The sequence below is a fragment of the Microcaecilia unicolor genome, chromosome 1 (genome assembly GCF_901765095.1).
Source record: "Microcaecilia unicolor chromosome 1, aMicUni1.1, whole genome shotgun sequence".
Classification (NCBI taxonomy): Eukaryota; Metazoa; Chordata; class Amphibia; order Gymnophiona; family Siphonopidae; genus Microcaecilia; species Microcaecilia unicolor.
This window is the reverse complement of record NC_044031.1, coordinates 366,042,062-366,060,457: the sequence shown is the minus strand read 5'-3', so window position 1 is coordinate 366,060,457 and position 18,396 is coordinate 366,042,062. Positions and strand designations below refer to the sequence as shown.

Here is an 18,396-nt window from a genome sequence, read left to right as displayed (position 1 = left end):
AGCACTAACCATTAGGCCAGTGGTTCCCAAACCTGGTCCTGAAGACACCCCTGCCAGTCAGATTTTCAGTATATCCACAATGAATATTTATAAACAAATTGCTGGGCTATCTGTCTAAATGATGTATCATCAATACCAATTATAAAATCATTGTAATACACATTTCACAGGTACTGATGGATCTTTATTCAATAACATATGCAAAACATTTAAAACCTCATGAAACTGCTAGTCGATCTGTTAGTGTGCCTGCCGTAATATACTTTCAACACAGTAGTGGAGAGACTGAATGTGTTATAGTCCAAAATATGTATAAATTTATTTATTTATTTATTTTATTGCATTTGTATCCCACATTTTCCCACCTATTTGCGGGCTCAGTGTGGCTTACAATACATTGTGAAGGATGGAAATACAGTGTGTTGCAGTACGATTATGGGTTACATTGAGAGGAGTTATGTGAAGACAAAGTCAAGTCAAAAATCATTAGGGCGTGGAAACCATGTGATGTTACAATGGGGAAAAGATAAGGCGATAGAACAATTTCAAGAGAACATAGGGTATAACATTTTATCTGTGGGTGGAGTTTGAAGTGTGGTGGAAATACGGGGTAAGAGAAATTCAGAAGGGAGTGTATTGATGCATTTCTATTAGTATGTATGGACTTCATGTGTTTTGATCCTTGCAATAAATTTTCTCAAAGAGATGAGTCTTCAATTGTTTGCGGAAGTCGGTTAATTCGTAGATCATTTTCAGGTTGCGTGGTAGTGTATTCCAGAACTGCGTGCTCATATAGGAGAAGGTTGATGCATGCAATACTTTGTATTTTACGCCTTTGCAATTAGGGAAGTGGAGATTGAGGAAAGTTCTGGATGATCTTTTAGCGTTTCTGGGTGGCAGGTCTATTAAGTCAGACATGTATGCAGGGGCTTCACCGTGGATGATTTTGTGGACCAAGGTGCATACCTTAAAGGTGATACGTTCCTTGAGTGGGAGCCAGTGTAGTTTCTCACGCAAGGGTTTTGCGCTTTCGTATTTTGGTTTTCCGAAAATGAGTCTGGCTGCTGTATTCTGGGCTGTTTGAAGTTTCCTCAGTATTTGTTCTTTGCAGCCTGCGTATAGTGAGTTGCAGTAGTCCCAGTGGCTGAGTACGAGTGATTGCACTAGGCTGCGGAATACGGACCTTGGAAAGAATGATCTTATTCGTTTCAGTTTTCACATTGAGTAGAACATCTTTTTAGTTATGTTATTCGCGTGAGTCTCCAGTGTTAGGTGGCGGTCAATAGTGACTCCAAGGATTTTTAAAGTTTCAGAGATTGGCAGATTTAGTTTAGGTGTGTTGCTAGCGGTAAATTTATTCGTGTTGTATTGGGAGGTAAGTACGAGGCATTGAGTTTTTTCTGCGTTCAGTTTTAGTCGGAATGCATCTGCCCAGGTATTCATGATGTATAGACTTTGGTTGATTTCGTTGGAGATTTCATTAATGTCTTGTTTGAAAGGAATGTATATCGTTACATCATCTGCATATATGTAAGGGTTAAGGTTGTGATTTGATAGAAGTTTTGCCAAGGGGATCATCATTAGGTTGAAGATAGTTGGCGAGAGGGGGGATCCCTGCAGTACTCCACATTCAGGTGTCCATGCGGTAGACGTAGTTGAATTTGATGTGACTTGGTATGAGCGCAAGGTTAGGAACCCCTTGAACCAGTTTAGGACATTGCCTCCAATGCCAAAATATTCAAGTATGTGTAATAGGATTCCGTGGTCAACCATATCAAAGGCACTTGACATGTCAAATTGTAAGAAGAGCATATTGGTGCCGGTAGCAATCATTTGTTTGAATTTGGTCATTAGGGTAATTAGTACTGTTCCTGTGCTGTGATTTGACCGGAATCCTGATTGGGCATCATGCAGTATTGAGAACTTGTTGAGATCATTTGTGAGTTGTTTGGTTACCATTCCTTCGGTTATTTTGGTTATTAGTGGTATAGATGCTACTGGTCTGTAGTTAGTTATTTCGCTTGCATTTTTCTTTGTATCTTTGGGTATTGGGGTGAGTAGAATTTTTCCTTTTTCCTTTGGGAAAAGTCCGTTTTGTAGCATGAAATTCACGTGGTTCATTAGGTCTGTTATGAATTGTTGAGGAGCTGCTTTCATGAGGTTGTTTGGGGAGATATCTAGTTTGCAATGGGATTCGGCGAATCTTTTGAGCGTTTTAGAGATGAGGTCCTCTGACAGTGATTAGAATTCAGTCCAGATCCTGTCTGCTGGGTGTATTCAGTCTTCTGGGTCTAGACAGTTTAGGAGTGTGGCGTATTCAATAGGGCTGGTGGGAATTTTATTTCGTAATTGTATAATTTTCTCCTTGAAGTGTTTCGCGAGGTCGTCGACCCCTGGTGTATCTTTGCTGTTGTTTGTAACTGGTGTGGTGTCTAGCAATTTATTTACAAGGTAGAAGAGTTTGTGTGTGTCATTGTAGTTTGGTCCAATCAATGTTTTGTAGTGTAGTCTTTTAGTCTGTTTTATGGTATATTTGTATTTCCTCCAAAGTGATTTCCAGGCATTCATTGTGTGTTCATCTTTCTTTTTGTTCCATGCGCGTTCTAGTTTTCTGACTTGTGTTTTGAGTTTTTTCAGCTCTTCGGTGAACCATGGATTTGATTTTTTTCCTACGTGATGTTCTGGTTTGAATTGGGGCAATTGTGTCCAATGTTGTTTTACATATGTCATCCCATTCTTGGAGGAATTGAATGGTGTCTGTATTTGTTGACCATTCATTTTGGTAGATCTGTTGCCAGAATGTTATGGGGTCTATTTTTCCTCTCGTGGTGTATGTTGTTCGTTCATGTTTGTTTGCGTTTCTGTGTATTTTTCGCCAGTGGAGGGAGACGTGCTTTATGGTGGTCTGTCCAAAATTAATGAATGTCACTTATCTTCAAAATAATTATTCAGCTTGTTGAAGAAGTCCCTCTTCCATTGTTCAGGATCACACTGAACATACTTGACTGTAAAAAAAAAATCACCGTATCAAACAGCCGCCCACAGTTCCAAATGTGGATCTCTTCAAATACTGCTCAAGACCAGCAAACACAATTTCCAATCGTTACCAGTTCATTAACTATGATTTGCTATTAGTTTCATCACAACAATTCATCACATTAAAATAACTATTCCTCCTAAATTCTGTTCACCGAGGAAGATTTGGTTGGGATACTGGTGCCGGAAATGGTATTCGAAGCTGACAAGTCGGAGAAACTTAATGAATTCTCTGTAAACCTGGAGGATGTAACGGGGCATTTCTACAAACTGAAGAGTAGCAAATCTCCTGGACCGGATGGTATTCATCCCAGAGTACTGATAGAACTGAAAAATGAGCTTGCGGAGCTATTGTTAGAAATATGTAATTTATCCTTAAAATCGAGCGTGGTACCAGAAGATTGGAGGGTGGCCAATGTAAAGCCGATTTTTAAAAAAGGTTCTAGGGGAGATCCGGGAAATCACAGACTGGTGAGTCTGATGTCGGTGCTGGGCAAAATGGTAGAGACTATTATAAAGAACAAAATTACAGAACATATTCAAAAGCATGGATTAATGAGACAGAGTCAACATGGATTTAGTGAAGGGAAATCTTGCCTCACCAATCTACTACATTTCGGGGTGAACAAACATGTGGATAAAGGGGAGCCGGTTGATATTGTGTATCTGGATTTTCAGAAGGCGTTTGACAAAGTACCTCATGAAAGACTCCAGAGGAAATTGGAGAGTCATGGGATAGGAGGTAGTGTTCTATTGTTGATTAAAAACTGGTTAAAAGATAGAAAACAGAGAGTAGGGTTAAATGGTCAATATTCTCAATGGAGCAGGGTAGTTAGTGGGGTTCCCCGGGGCTCTGTGCTGGGACCGCTGCTTTTTAACATATTTATAAATGACCTAGAGATGGGAGTAACTAGTGAGGTAATTAAATTTGCTGACGACACAAAGTTATTCAAAGTCGTTAAATCGCAGGAGGATTGTGAAACATTACAAGCGGACCTTACGAGACTGGGAGACTGGTCGTCTAAATGGCAGATGACGTTTAATGTGAGCAGGTGCAAAGTGATGAACGTGGGAAAGAGGAACCCGAATTATAGCTATGCCATGCAAGGTTCCACGTTAGGAGTCACTGACCAAGAAAGGGATCTAGGTGTCGTCATTGATGATACGTTGAAACCTTCTGCTCCGTGTGCTACTGCGGCTAAGAAAGCAAATAGAATGTTAGGTATTATTAGGAAAGGAATGGAAAACAAAAATGAGGATGTTATAATGCCTTTGTATTGCTCCATGGTGCGACCGCAACTTGAATATTGTGTTCAATTCTGGTCGCCGCATCTCAAAAAAGATACAATGGAATTAGAAAAGGTGCAGAGAAGGGCGATGAAAATGATAAAGGGGATGGGACGACTTCCCTATGAGGAAAGGCTAAAGCGGCTAGGGCTGTTCAGCTTGTAGAAAAGGCGGATGAGGGGAGATATGATAGAGGTCTTTTAAATAATGAGTGGAGCTGAACGGGTAGATATGAAGCGTCTGTTCACACTTTCCAAAAATACTAGGACTAGGGGTCATGCGATGAAGCTACAATGTAGTAAATTTAAAATGAATCAGAGAAATATTTTCTTCACTCAACGTGTAATTAAACTCTGGAATTTGTTGCCAGAGAATGTGGTAAAGCCAGTTAGCTTAGCAGAGTTTAAAAAAAGGTTTGGACGTCTTCCTAAAGGAAAAGTCCATAGACCGTTATTAAATGGACTTGGGGAAAATCCACTATTTCTGGGATAAGCAGTATAAAATGTTTTGTACATTTTTGAGATCTTGCTGGGTATTTGTGACCTGGATTGGCCATTGTTGGAAACAGGATCCTGGGCTCGATGGACCTTTGGTCTTTCCCAGTATGGCCATACTTATGTAGAATACCATTCACCTACCATACATAGCTGTGCATAAATCCCACTTGGATTCTACCAGAGTAAGAGATCCCGTCATGGGGAAGCACCAAAAGCCCAGCTACCCCAATGGTGTCTGGCCTAAACAGCAGAAATTATGTGTTTATAAAGCTCTAAAGGACCCTGCTTACACCCACTCTACTTCGTTGTTCAGCCCTTGTGGTTCAAAAGTATTCCAATCAAAAATCATCCTCTGCTCCCTGTGAATCAACACCGCTGATACATCATTCCCTCATTGTATTTGCTGAAGAACTACAAAACGTAGATCTTCAACTTTGTCATTCTTGCTGCCAGTGTAGCACAAGGGGTGCCTCACTGTGGTTAAGCCTGAGATTGCTAAGATGATCTGCTCTCTGATGTTTAATTGTATTTTTAGTTTGTCTCCGATACCATTTATTACAGGGACACTTGGTCCCATAAATTACCTGACTGGACAAACAATTGGTGTTTTGGAACAACTTAAATATTTTACCAGTATTAGGATTGACTCCCATATCAGTAATGATAGCAGACCTACAATACCCACAATTACCGCAGCTGGTGTGTCCCTGAGATACAGATAGATTCTGAGGTTGCCTGCCCCCTTTAAGAAATTCTCCCAAATTCCACCCCCTAATATATGTAAATATAGGTCTAGATTCAATAACATTATGGAGAGAGAAAATACTTCAGTGTTTACAAATTATTTGTTGAATTGAATGCACCTGTGAAAAATAAGGCAAAATATGTGTTATACACTGATCCTCAGGCTGTTCTGGCACCATGAACAGCCATCGTCTCTGAGCATTAAAAGCTCTCTTAAATGCCTTATTTATTACTTTTTAATTCACAAAATGTGTTTTCATACTATTTGGCATGAAACATAAATGATTGTCAATCAAGCACAACTGTTTTTCCCTCAAAAAATGACAGCCCTCCCCCCACCCCCCAGTATGGCGTTTCTTAGTTGACGGAGATGGAAATTACTGTAATGGAGAATAGTATTTCTCTCAGTGTTCTTATGATAAATTTGGGTGTAAAACTGTCCGAGGTATATATAATCTGAACATCTAAAAAGTTTACAGTAGTTCCCCTATTTGCCAGATGAATAAAACATTCGGATCCCTTTTATTTAAATACTTAAAAAAATATTCCAACGATAAATGGTCACCCTTCCAAATCAGAAGAATATTGTCTAAGAATCGCTTCTTTAATATTATATGGGCTGTATGTGCCGATTGATATACATGCTTGCATTCAAATTCCAACCGTGGGGGCAACCATGGCCCCCATGACTACCTCCTTAACTTGCACATAATATTGATCTTGAAATATAAAATAATTTTTCAATATTACACATTCAGCTAAGTGATCCAAAAACTCAATCTTATCCAAAGATAATGATGAATTGGATTAACTCAGTATGGATTAATGACAGTGTGACTGTCTGAGGCACATTAGTGTACAGCGCGCTAACATTTGAGGTCACCAGAGTAATTTGTTGGCCACAAGGTAACTGTAATTAATCTAAAATTTGTAATAAATGAGACGAGTCTCATACAAAAGAGATTGCTTGATTCATTCTAGGTTGGAGGTGGTGGTCGATATTGTAACAGGGGCTCCATAAGGGAATTTTTACTGGAGACTATAGGTCTCCCTGGGGGATTACTGAGGGACATATGAATTTTCTGCGCAGAATATATGATTGGTGCAATAGGATGTTGCCTGTGTATGTATTTATATTCTTTTGGATGTTATAATACCACGTTGTGCTGCTAACTACAAAATCTGAGCTATATCTTCCACAAATTCCCTCATAGGGTCCACTACCACATGACAATAATATTAGTACATAAGTATTGCCACACTGGGACAGACCAAAGGTCCATCAAGCCCAGCATCCTGTTTCCAACAGTGGCCAATCCAGGTCACAAATACTTGGTAAGATCCCAAAAATGTTCAGTGCATTTTATGCTGCTTATCCCAGAAATAAGCAGTGGATTTTCCCCAAGTCAGCTTGATAATGGTCTATGGACTTTTCTTTTAGGAAGCCGTCCAGACCTTTTTTAATCCCACTAGTCTCGTCGCCTCCCCCCACCGCCTCGCAGCTCCCCCCGCCACACCCCACAGCAGCAAATACCTTTGCTGGCGGGGGTCCCCTACCGCTGCAAGCCAAAGCCGCCTTCAGCGCCGGTCTCTGGCGCACCGCATTCACTGCCCTGTGCTTTCTTCCTCCTAACATCCTGAGCTCAGTTTCACTTAAAGGAGCATGCACAGGACATCAGGAGGAAGAAAACACAGAAGTGGAGTGGAAAGTTTGGTTTTTGGAATATTTGTGATGCTCGGAAGAAAGAGGCAATCATTTTGAAAGTGGACTTTTGGAGAAAACTGCGCTTCCTCTGAGGCAACTGAAGTTGGTGAAGCAGAAGATAAGATTTGATTCTGTATCTCAAAAAGCTTTGTGGTAAATTTCAACAGTCAAGTGGCGTTTTTTTATGACATGATTGGAGGAGAGCCACCCACATATATGAAGGTTTTGCCTTACAAGTGGATGTGAGTCTCAATGAGTCTGAAGTCTTTTTTTCTCCACTTTTGAGTGATAGATACACGTGGTATGACCCTTTGTGAGATACAGAATAACTAGGTGGAGAATGATTTGTGAATGGTAATTGAAATCACCCATTATTATCGTTTTGCCTAGTTTGTTAGCCTCCCTAAGTTTCCTTTAACATTTCTACATCTGTCTGTTCATCCTGGCCAGGCGAACACCTGATCTACTATGGTCTGTTTTGCAACCTCACTATTAGGATACCCTCTTCCCTGTTTTGGTGATATCTTTAAAAGGTACCTTATTGGAGATCATCTAGTTGTCTCGTATCTTGGACCACCACCCCTCTGCCTTTGTCAACTTGCAGAATTATAATAAATTGATCCTGTTGCAGTTGCTTGAAAGCTTCTTTCTGTAACCTTGTCAGATAAGGATATTTGATTCTGTGCCATCTGAATATCCCTGATGACCAAGTGCTAAAACATATCAAAAATAGAGTCAATTGGTCCAGATGGGACCCAGGTGGACGGTAGCAGATTTAAATCTGAGAAGGAAGGGTCACTCTGACCTCGATGCCTTTCCTGTTGAGGGCCAAAATGGAGCTGCAGCCTCAATTTACGAAAAAATCTTTGTAAATATGACCTCATTGAAAATGGGTCATAGGTGCACTGGAACAAAAGACATACCCAGACTTAAAACTCATTTTTGAACTGGGGTTAAAGACTTAGATGATATGTGTAACACTGTATTTAATTCATTCTGACCTGATGTCAGGGTCTGGCTGCAGCAGTCATTTTTGTTGTTTCCATAGTTGTCCGTTGAACAAGAGTGGTAAAAAAGACCCTGAGGGATTAGAATATTCATGAGATAAATTTGCATGCAGCAGAGGCATGCACTCAGATCTCTCTCATGAATATTCATTGTGCATATCCTGAAAACCTGACTGGCTGGGGTGCCTCAGGACCAAGTTTGGGAAGCACTGCATTAGGCTATTCTCCACTCGCTCTCTGAGCTCAGAAAAGTTTGGAAGATTTTTGAAAGCATGAATATGACTTTCCTCATAGCTGCTATCACATAAGTCTGCTCACTTTATTCTTGTCCATTCCCTCACCTTAATGTTCTTAAAGCTCTCTGATAATTTTTCTCTTCTTGCCTCTAGTTAGCAGTTTTTTCTCTTTTTTTATCCTTGACTCCTCCTTGGTCTTTATAAATCCTTTAAAAGAATAATGAGACAATATTTAAATTCTGGAGTCGGCATTTCAGTCCTATACCTGGATTTTCAGCACTGTCCGGTATCTGGATATTGACACTGAAAATCCAGGTGTAGAGATGCCTGTTGCCGTTATCCATGTATTGGTGATGTTCAGAGTCAGTACCAGGATAACTATCCAATTAACTTATGACAGCAAACATAGCTGTCCTAAGTTAGCTTTAAATTGAAATAGTGGTACCAAATATTGCTGATGTCTAGATAAAATGTGTCTCTGCTCCTGAACCACTCCAGTGCTCACTGGATAGTGCCAGGTCAGATTTTCAGCAACATTATCCTAACTGGACAAGTGCCGCTCAATATCAGGTGATATTTGTTTGTGTGTATGTATATATATATATATATATATATATATATATATATATATATATATATATATATATATATATATATTCGTGTGTGTATAGATAATATATATGTTCGTATATATAATGTGATTGGAAAGAAAGGGAAACTACTTATTTCTCAATATACACACAGTGTATTCTAATGCTTATGTGGCCTAACATTTCTGGGAGGTCAGCTAGCCTTTCACTTTCCTGTGGCTTAGCTGTCCATTCTCCCTTCCCCTTTGGCTCAGACCACTTTTTATATATTCTGTCCATGCATTAAACTATATATAATATGTTGAGTCATTTCCTGGACATTTTAGATAAGGTGCCAACACAAACAATAAGGTGCCAACACAAACAATAAGGTTGTCATAGCTCAGGCATCTCAGACCTCTTGGGCCACTGAAATCTCATTGGCTGGAGCAACCAGATGGTTCTTCCCTTTATGACCTGCTTCCTAGCCTTGTTTTCTTTTCAGGCTTACCTTATCTTTGCCTTGCATCACTCTGCTGCAGTTCTGAGAATTTTGACTTGGGTGTTTCCTCCTGCACTGAGTAAACAAGCAGGTTGGTAAATTAATCCTTTCCCCTTCTATCTACTTCCCTACACAGTTATACCAGTTAATTAAAATCCACTCCAGCACTTATGCATAGATTACCTCATAACATGAGATCTTCAAGGACAAGCAGGACATCATTTATCACTGGTGATTTCACCGGCAGAGCCCCGGTGCCAACACTGCCCAGTGTTCTAAAACCTTTGGAAGCCTTTGGCAGCCCTGATTGTACGTGCACGCCTGCCTTTCCGCATGCCTCAGTTGCGCGGAACCAGCAGCCTTCTTTCCTCAGAGGACATTTTTTTCAGTGGGGCTCATCTTTTTTCCTTGTACAACCTTCCCTGCCTTTCGGCTTTCTTTGCATATGTAGCGCAAGACACATTTCCCCTTCTTTATTTTGAATTTGTCCCTTTTAATGTTTTTAGTTTTATTGCCCTGTTTTTCTTCTTTTTCCACGGCTCAATTGCCCGGTTAGAATTGAGCTTCCAGCCAGTACTTCATTTTTTTTTACTTTTTTAAACCAAAAACATTAAATCATTTGATTTTGCTTTGGCTATTTTTCCCCCAATGTTGCTAAAACATCGAAGTGGCTTAGTCATAACTGTGACTAACCCTGGTGCTTTCTATGCATTGGACCCAACCATAAGACTTCTAATTGTAAAGTCTGCTGTCAAATGCAGAAAAGAATCCAAAAAAGTTTTGAAGCCCTATGTGAGAGACATCTAAGTCTGGTCCGTCGGCATTGGAGCATTGGTCTCTGTGGTTACCAGAGCTGCATTGGACACTGGGGATGCGCCGGCACAGAGGAGGTCTTCTGGGACCCGGAACCAAGGACATACAATGAGAGATCGCAGTGTCAAGCATTGAGCAGAGGCAAAGAAGCACCAACATCTGACTTCCTCGAAGCACATGTATATGCCTTTCTATGCTTGAACTGTTCCTAAGGGCTAGGCCTAAGGCCTGTACTTTGCTCAGTTTGGTTCTCACATGTTAGCCTACTAACTCAGCATCTTGTGTAACAATCATTGCTTTCTGAGGAACTGAGAACTGACACTTCATAACATTTAATTTGCAGCTGAGTATGTTTTTCATATAAGGTGGATGTAACCTTGGCAGTTGCTGACAGGCTGAGGACACAGTGTGAGGGCTAAGGGAGATAGAGAGAGGACACAAGGGTATTGTTCTGGCTGTGCACGCACAACTTACACAGAACTCATAAGTAATTAACCAATGGCCACCGACTGTTCACGTGCAAACACATCAGGAGAGACTGATAGAATACATGACCAATCCATATATGGTATAAGGCTACCTAATGGTTCTGGTTTATGGGAAATCACATGATTTCTGGGAAAACGTAACTTGTAACAGTATATATGTGATGTCCGGGGCAGTATTAGCTGAGCAGACCTTGTCTTTCAGGATGTGCACTGCTGATTGGCAACCTGCTCCAAGGAGAGAACTATTTTTTGTATTTGGCTCTGTAAGATATCAATAAAGATAATAACTGATTGCGCCTAACTGAGCCTAAGTTCTGTCTTATTATTTTTTGTGTTTTCCCCTCCCTGCAAGGGCTAAGGAAGGGAGAAAATAAATCACACACAATGCCAGGATCTCTGAAACACCAGCATTGATGCCAAGTGGGTCACTCCCCCTTGATGGAGTTGGTGTCGTTGCAACAGCCTCCTCAGAGCCAGGACCAGATTTCCAATTTGGCCCCTTCTTCTTCTCAGGCTGTCACTGCATTGGCAATGGCCCAGCCTTTACAGATGTCTGCCTCCAAAGAGCAGCCATGTTACAAAGGAGCTAGAGAGCATCAAGGGCATTGATGTAGTCCATGGTGCTTCCTCAGCTGATCCTGGAGGCTCATGCCCTGCCTGTTAGCCATTTGTCAACACTGGTGCCCCATGAGCATCAGAGCCAGCACCAATCAAGCCAGTGCTTCTTTCCTTCCCATAGAACCAGAGGACCTCTCAAAGGAGGGGTCCCTTGGTCTGCCCTCAGACCCTCCCTACCAAAAGAAAGAAGAAAATTTGCCCCAGAGGAGCTGTCACCTTTTTAAGAGAGATAGCTGAGTCTCCCATTGAAGTTGGAGCTCGAGCACAAGCCTAGGGCTGAGATGCTGACATCTTCGACTGATTTCCCTCCCGAGGAAGATGAGACCGTGCCCGTACACAGCATTCTTGAGGTAGTGCAGATAAAGAATTGGGGGACTTCTGTCTTTGTGAAGCCTACACCTACGAAGGTGGACACTATCTACAGAGTCCAGAAGGCTACCAGATTTGAGAAACAGCAGCTAAGGGCCCTGAACAAATATCTAGTCAAAGAAAAATTCAGGATGGCTTCTCTGGTCACCCTGCTTCTATGATTTAGGCATATGATAGGCTATGCTCTCTGGACAAAGGACACTCACACTCATATACAGATATGTCCCTGCCACAAGAAGTATCTTATATTTCAAATAGGGAAATACCACTGTCAGAATCTCGTTCTGCCCTTTGGTATTGCATCCTCTCCCAGAGTCTTCACAAAGTGTCTCACAGTAGTCACAACATTGCTACACAAACTGGGAGTGCATGTGTTTCCCTAACTGGATGATTTGCTAGTGAAGACCACAAAGTCCAAAAGAAGTAGAGGATGACACAAGTGACCACCAGCAGTAGGAAAGAAAGTAAAGCACTTCTTAAGGACCCAACACGGGTCGTGTTTCGGTGGACACCTCCACCTGCTTCAGGGGTCACAAATAAAACTACTTAAAACATAAAAAGCATAAATAAATAAATTATTATTATTATTACATTTGTATCCCACATTATCCCACCTTTTTGCAGGCTCAATGTGACTTACAATTCATCATGGATACTGGAAATAGAAAAGAATGTACATTTGGTTTTACAGCAAGATTTGGGTACATGGTGGTGAAATACATAATATTGGCAATAGAAAAGAGTAAACATTTGTTTTTGCAGAAGTTTTGGTTACATGATGGTGATATACAAGATAGTGTTAGAGCCAAAGGTATTAGGTACAAGAAGGTGTGAAAGCAAAAGACTTTAAAGAATGGATGTTTAAAATAAACATCCATATATAAAAAAGGTATAAAATCCATGGCTGTTCAATTAAAATCTTCAATCGCACGATCGACTGCTATGAAAATTTATGATCGTGCGGTTGATCGCATAAAGTGTCCCCCTCACATTTTCACCTGTATAGTGCAAAATATAGACTGCAGATGCCAGTTCTCAAAACTGACATATTGTACTTCAGTTACTAAACTGAAAATAGAATAATTTTTCTTACTTCTGTTGTCTGGTGATTTTTATTTTTCTAATCATCTTATTCCCTCTCTCTGGTTCTGTTCCTCTATCTGTGCTCTGAACTCTATTTTCAGGGCCTCCTCTCATCTCACTATTACTTTTCTCTCCTCCTCCCTTCTTCCCCTATAACATCTTTCACATTGAGCTTTATTTATTTGTTTGTTTGTTACATTTGTACCCCACATTTTCCCACCTATTTGCAGGCTCAGTGTGGCTTAAATAGTACCGTAATGGCGTTTGCCATGTCAGTTGATAACAAATACAAGGTTATATTGTGGTCTGATGAGGTAGGTGTGTGACAGGCTTTCTGCTATTTTTTTCCTCTTTATAAGAGAGAGCAGCATGATGTGATTGAGTTAAAATTATTAGTGCACATTAAAAGAAGTCTTGATACACTTAATCGCGATTAATCATGTTAAATGAACAGTCCTAATAAAAACTAATACATATGAAAAACTATGGAACTCTATAAATTCAACTATAAAAAAACTGGCTCATATATATCCACATTAAAATACGAAGAGGGACTACCGTATTCATACATGAAAAGATACATAAAAATAATGGAACATGTTAAAAATATGATGTACATATACTGAAATAATCCTTTAAGACAATATGATATGTAACATGCATATTTTGTAGGATATTGATAAACAGAATTTTTTTTAAAGCAAACTTTATTAGCTAGTCCCCATACCCTTTCCCCATAATTTTAAGAAGGCACAGTAGGGCGTAGTTAAGGAAAAAAAAATAAAAGAGAGAGAAGCAAGCATTATTAACTTGTTTCCGTAGTGTACAACCCTTTTCCCCATAGTTTTAAACTGAAACTTTCTCTAGAGGTAGAAACTTAATAGCCAAGAGTTTAAAAAGGATAGTAGTAAGGCTTTAAACTGTCCTAAAAGAAAGTTATTGTCTGTTCTTGCCTACTTGAGATGTAATACTGCTGCTGACCTGAATTAGGTGTTAATTAAGGTGTGAGGAAGTAGAATATTTGCAAAGGTTACTAACGGCAATCTGATTACTGGGCTAGCTTCAATGGGTTTGTTTGAAACCGTCTCCTTATAATCCAAACTATAGAGAGAGGAAAGGTCCCACTTAACTTTCTTTCTGAGAAGTTCTGAGAGAAGAGGACATTTCTGTGGGTAACTGACATTATTTTATTCTGTGCTTGATAATGTAAAGATTGGGTTTAAAAGAGGAATTGTAGGATATTGATAAACAGAATTTTAAAACAAAAAAAAGCAAACTTTATTAGCTAGTCTCCATACCCTTTCCCCCATAGTTTTAAATTTTGAATTTTCTTCTACAGCATTAACAGATAGTCTCTAGAAGGCACAGTTGGTCCTAGTTCGGTCCTCATTCCCACCCACCCCTAGCACAACTCTTCATTTATAGTCAATTATTCTAATTAGGACAACGGGAGGGGAGTTTTCATTTGAGTTTTAATTACATTTAATTAGTTTCTGACAAGCAAACACTAAATAGATTACAAATTACACCAGTCTTATAGCTCTTTATATGCATCTGATATCCCTAGAACCTTAAGAAGTTTTAATTAAGCAACTCTATAATACTAAGATGCAGACATAAGTCCAGCAGCGAGAGGGATGCTATCCAGTCTTTTCCATTGAGTGTCACATGTATGAGTATCTCCCAGTTGATGAGAGGTCATAAATGAGTGCTCGATGCAAAGAGCTCTTAGCTTTCAGAGAACGAGTCCGTTTTCTTGAGGCTGAAGTAGCAGATTTGGAGGAGCTGAGGGAGACAGAGAGGTACATAGAGGAGGTCTACAGGGAATGTTATAGAGAAGTCCCCCCTCCAATCTAGCAGTCCCTGTTCTGCCTTGGAGGAGGGAGGTCTTTTAAAAGGAGAGCATCACCCTGGTGCAGCTGGAAGTAATCCTGTAGCCAGGACCAGCACACCAGGGGATGCAATATCCTCTTGCACCGAGGATGTATCTCCAGTAGCTACTGCCCAGGAGGGAAGGGTTAGGTCGGCTGTTCTAGTTGGTAATTTGATTATTAGGCATGTAGGTGGCTGGTGGATGTGAGGATCGCCTGGTCACTTGCCTGCCTGGTGCGAAGGTTGCAGACTTCACACGTCACCTAGAAAGGATTTTAGATAGTGCTGGGGAGGAACTGGCTGTCTTGGTACATGTGGGTACCAGTGACGTAGGAAAATGTGGGAGAGAGGTTCTGGAAGCCAATTTTAGGCTCTTAAGTAGAAAGCTCAAATCCAGAACTTGTAGGTAGCATTTTCTGAAGTTCTACCCATTCCACATGCAGGACTCAAGAGACAAGCAGAGCTCCGGAGTCTCAATGCGTCGATGATGCAAGGAGGAAGGTTTTAGATTTGTAGGGAACTGGGCAACCTTTTGGGGAAGTGGGAGCCTGTTCCAGAAGGATGGTTTCCACCTTAACCAAGGTGGGACCAGGCTGCTGGAATTGTCATTTAAAAACGAGATAGAGCAGCTTTTAAACTGGAACCTGGGGGAAAGGCTGACAGTCATTCAAAAACACATGGTTAGGAACAAGGTATCTTTCAAAAATATCACCAAAACAGGGAAGATTGGATATCTCAATTGCGAGGTTGCAGAAGAGACCATAGTTGATCATATGGCCTTAAATAAAAATCAGACGCAAGATTGCAAATTAACACTGTCAACTACTGAGCAAGGTGTAAATAGGAACAACAAATATAGTTTGAAATGTCTATTTGTGAATTCCAGAAGCTTAATAAAGAAGATGGGAGAGCTGGAATGTATTGCAGTAAATGAAAAATTAGATATAAAAACCACTATTGCAATGCATTGGGAAAAGTCCACTGGGCCAACTGTAGGTAATTGGGCTGAGAATTTTAAAACCATTATAGAGTTGGAAAAATTGACTGATAAGCGTAAGGGGAGATATAATCCAGAGGCACCTGAATGGATTCATCTAACAGATATTGAGGGGGGTTGGGGGGGGAAGGGTGGGGGGATAAAAGGGTTATAAGCATAATGTTAAAAAAAAAATTTTTAATTGTTGCATTGTCATGTGCTGGAGCCAATGGCTTGTTATGTTTGAGATGTTATTTCAATAAAAATTCAAAGTTAAAAAAGAAAAATTAGATATAATAGGCATCTCTGAGACCTGGTGGAAGGAGGATAACCAGTGGGACATTGTCATACCAGGGTACAAATTATATCGTAGTGATAGGGTGGGTTGAATTGGTGGCGGGATAGCATTGTATGTTAAGGAGGGACTTGAATCAAATAGATTGAAAATTCTGCTGGAAATAAAACACATCTTGGAATCCCTGTGGATTGAAATTCCATGTGTGAAAAGGAGAAGGATATCGATAGGAGTGTAAACCGTCCACCTGGCCAGGATGAACAGACGAATTTTTGAAATGTTATCAGAAATTAGGGAGCTAACAAACTGGGGAGCACAATAATAATAGGTGATTTCAATTACTCTGATATTGACTGATTAAATGTAACATCAGGGCATGTTATGGAGGTGTATAGAGCAGCTGGTATAGAAGCCAATAAGAAAAGGAAAAATTCTAGACCTAGTCCTTAGTGGAGCACATTATCTGGTGCGGGAGGTTATGGTGCTGGGGCTGCTTGATAACGGTGATCATAATATGATTAGATTTGATATCGGCTTGGGAGTAAGTACACACAGGAAATCCAATATGTTAGCATTTAACTTTCAAAATGGAAACTATGCTAAAGTTAGATGAACGGTGAAAAAAAAGGGGCAGCTGCGAAAGTCAAAAACTTACATCAGACATGGATGCTGTTCAAAAATACCATCCTGGAAGCCCAGGCCAAATATATTGCGTGTATTAAAAAAGGAGGAAGGAACACCAAATGACAGCTGGCATGGTTAAAAAGTGAGGTGAAGGAAGCTGTTAGAGCTAAAAGAAAATCCTTCAGAAAATGGAAGAAGGATCCAACTGAAAATAATAAACAGCATAAAGAATGGCAACTCAAATGCAAAGCACTGATAAGAAAGGCAAAGAGAGACTGTGAAAAAAAGATTGTGTTGGAGGCAAAAACATATAGTAAAAATGTTTTTTAGATATATTAAAAGCAAGAAGCCGGCAAAAGAATTGGTTAGACTGCTAGATGACCGAGGGGTAAAAGGGGCACTTGGGGAAGACAAGGCCATAGCAGAGAGATTAAATGAATTCTTTGCTCGATCTTCACCGAGGAAGATTTGGGAGAGATAACAGTACCAGAAATGGTATTGAAAGTGACGAGTCAGAGAAACTGAATGAAATCTTTATAAACCTGGAGGATGTAATGGCATAATTTGACAAATTGAAGAGTAGCAAATCTCCTGGACCTGATGGTATTCATCTGAGGGTACTGATACAATTGAAAAGTGAACTTGCAGAACTATTGTTAGTAATATTTAATTTATCTTTAAAATCAACCTTGGCACCGGAAGATTGAAGGGTGGCCAATGTAATGCTGATTTTTGAAAAGGTTCCAGAGGAGATCCAGGAAATTATAAACTGGTGAGCCTTATGTCAGTGCTGGGCAAAATGGTAGAGACTGTTATAAAGAACAAAATTACAGAGCATATTCAAAAGCATGGATTAATGAGACAAAGCCAACATGGACTTAGTGAAGGGAAATCTTGCCTCACCAATCTATTACATTTCTTTGAAGGGGTGAACAAACGTGTGGGTAAAGGTGAGCTGGTCGATATTGTGTATTTGGATTTTCAAAAGGCATTTGACAAAGTACCTCATGAAAGACTCCAGAGGAAATTGGAGAGTCATGGGGTAGGAGGTGGTGACCTATTGTGGATTAAAAACTGGTTAAAAATAGAAAACAGAGAGTAGGGTTAAATGGTAAGCAATAGATGCTTGACTTTGTTTTCTAATTTTTTAAGAACTTCTATTCGTTCAGCCAGTGTTAGTCTTACAGTTGCGTGACGACGACTCCAGTGTACACTCTTAACAACATTCTTTCGCTTCTTCTGCCTGTGGCAGTTAACCAACGAGATTTCAAATTTACCACCCCTTTGTCACGCGCCAATCAGCTTCCATATTCCGTGCGTGCGCTTATGCGGAGTCTTTCCTGCAGAGGAGCAGTCTTTAACTATACATATAAGCGAATCTTGCACTTATCAGTGGTACACTAAACCGAAGTTTGTCCCCATAGAAATTGATGGCGCCAAAAACGGGACCGAAGTACGGCATGCAGTTAAACAGAGCATGCACTTATCCGGCGTGCACTTAATTTCCACACTGGGACATACCAAAGGTCCATCAAGCCCAGCATCCTGTTTCCAACAGTGGCCAATCCAGGTCACAAATACCTGGCAAGATCCCGAAAAAGTTCAATACATTTTATGCTGCTTATCTCAGAAATAAGCAGTGGATTTTCCCCAAGTCATTTTAATAATGGTCTGT

The 18,396-nt window shown here is 40.2% G+C and overlaps 1 protein-coding gene across 2 annotated transcripts in view; it reads left to right on the top strand.

The window, feature by feature from the left end:
• Positions 1–18,396, top strand: part of LOC115474405 (uncharacterized protein DDB_G0271670-like) — a 655,547-nt gene that overhangs the window by 516,373 nt on the left and 120,778 nt on the right. The gene's annotated exons all lie outside the window — the stretch shown is intronic.